This window comes from Phalaenopsis equestris, unplaced genomic scaffold, assembly GCF_001263595.1.
Source record: "Phalaenopsis equestris unplaced genomic scaffold, ASM126359v1 Scaffold000210, whole genome shotgun sequence".
NCBI classification, from domain to species: Eukaryota; Viridiplantae; Streptophyta; class Magnoliopsida; order Asparagales; family Orchidaceae; genus Phalaenopsis; species Phalaenopsis equestris.
Window position 1 is genome coordinate 79,044 of NW_018164652.1, and position 2,542 is coordinate 81,585.

A 2,542-nucleotide genomic window follows, 5' to 3' on the forward strand; every position below is an offset into this window, starting at 1 on the left:
ATATATATAATAAAATTTTAATTTAATGAAAATCTTTACATGAAGCTTTATATGATTGATTATATAATGTATCTTATCAAAACAATATAATAAAAAAATGGTATATTGCAATTTGCAAACTTGAAGAGGATTAGAAAGATTGATGTAACTGTTTTAAGGTATCACATATTTAATTTGGTGGTGTGTCATGTAATTTTGCTTATTGAGATTATGGAGGATCATCTCCCAAAAATTTTATACCTATTTTTATAGTAGTTCTTTTCATGATAAAAATTAAATTAAAATAAAAAAATTCATGTACCTCATTAGGAATGAGAATTTAGCTCAAAGATGGTCGATGATTATGACTTAAGTGGAGACTGTGTAATTTTTAAGCGATGAAAATCAAGAAGACATCTAGTCCATGTTCAAGGATTTCCCTTCGCAAGTATTTTTTAAGGTGATATGTTCTTAATCCTACTTATTTCTTGAGAATGTAGGTTCCACCCCAAGTAGATCAATGATAAACCAATAGAGTGATAAACTAGGTCATAAGTTTTCTTTAGTACCAAGTTAAAAGTCTTGAACGTCTTTTTCTCATACTGTACACCAAAATATGCCAGCATCGAAGCTTGAGAAAGTCTGACAAATTTGTTGGCATCATCTATGCTTCCCACACGTGCAACCTCTCAAAGTCCAAGACAATTAATTTTGATCCTCCGACATGCGGTCGAGAGTGCTGTTTTGGAGTCTGACTTTCACTGAGGTGAAGTTCGATCAACATTACGTCCATCGGACGGCTTGGACCAGACCAGCAGATTTTTCTCGGCATGATACAAGCAAATTGGGTTATGATTTTGCTTGCTCGTCGGCAAAACATCATTCAGATGACCCCAAATTGTGAAGCAAATAGCACGGATGAGTCCGAAATGTCGATTTTACCTATGGCGGACACCCATATTAATATGATTTCGTGTGCGGGTTAAAACACAAAAAAATCTAAGCATTAAAATATAATTAAAAGCCTGAATAATAAAAAAGAGATATATATATTTATATATATAATCAAATTCTCTCACATTCAAGGACCTAGGGCACACAGCTCCCCTAGCTCACGTGCAACCTCCCAAGGCTCAAAACATCCAATTTCGATCGTCTAGCACATGGTCAACAGTGATTTATTGGGGTATTGTTTACACTAGAATGAAGGCCGATCAACATTACGTCCTTCGGGCGAGTTCGAACGAACAGATGGATTTTGCTGAGCATGATACAAGCAAAGCGCGGATGAGTCTGGAACATTGTTTTTGCTTAGGGTAGGCTTTCTCAGAATTGAATATGGTGTAGGGCCTATCGAATAGGGGGGCAGTCCAGATAAGCCCGACTTGACCACTCAAAAATGGGTGTGGCCATGTCTGTCTTATAGTGTGACCATGCCAATTTCAGGTGTGGTCATGTCAGATCATCCCCTATCTGTTTTGTCTTGGCCTCACGGCGTGACCACGCCTGAGGCCGGCGTTGCCACACTGACCAATTAAAGTGAGTGGTGTAATTACGCTACACTTGGAGCATGGCATTTCCACTAGCTCGTTTGCGACGCCTATAGGGTGATGTGACCAAGTCGTAACCATGGCGTAGCCACGTTGCCGGAAAGCATTTCTCTATGTGGTCCCTGTTTTACTAGCAAGACGTCGTCTAACTGCCAGAAAATGGTCATAGACTAGCCCTAGGCCATTTTTGGCACATGTGCTCACATGGGATGTTCCCATATGAAGTAAAGGCCCATATGTCATTTCTTCCCCATGAATTATGGGGTAAATCTCTTTTGTTGGGGATAACTAGGGAGCTGACCGACCTTTCCTTTTTTGTAAATCGATAACTACAAGAATTTGATGACACTATTAGAAGATTTAAATTTCAGAAACGGTGTCAAAATTTTGACTACGACTTTATATATATATGTTTGATTTAATAAAGATGTATAGATATAATATTCAATAATGTCAAAGTTGAATTTGTCAACGTAAGTATACGTATCACTCAAGTAATATAGAGCTCTAATGGAGTCCTAGTTATCGATCCCACAGGGAGAAATAGAATATTACAGACTAAGGCTTAATAAAAAATAATACTTCAACTGCAACGACGGCGTTCAATTTGCTTATCTGTCACTAATAGGCAATTGAAATAAGTAGATAATTTGGATAACTAATAAATAATTAATGATATAAAGTAGGGTTTAATTTGTGATATTCAATATATAAGAAAGCATCATTCTCTTCTCAAGAAATTATAGTGAATGGATAAAATGAATTAGTTCAATTTATATTGTGCTAAATAGGAGCATGCATATTTTTTACCCTTCGATCCAAACATAAAGAAGATTGACTAATCCTATGCTTGGTTACTGATTCAGCGGCTAGGCTGGGAGGATACCGGCGCTCACTTCGGAGCTCCCACGTTCCCCTCACCTGAGGGCTAACATCTACACATCATCACCCAAACGATAGGACCGAATTGGGGATTTTAGTCTGTCACTCTAAAATCTCCAATTCTACGCCTG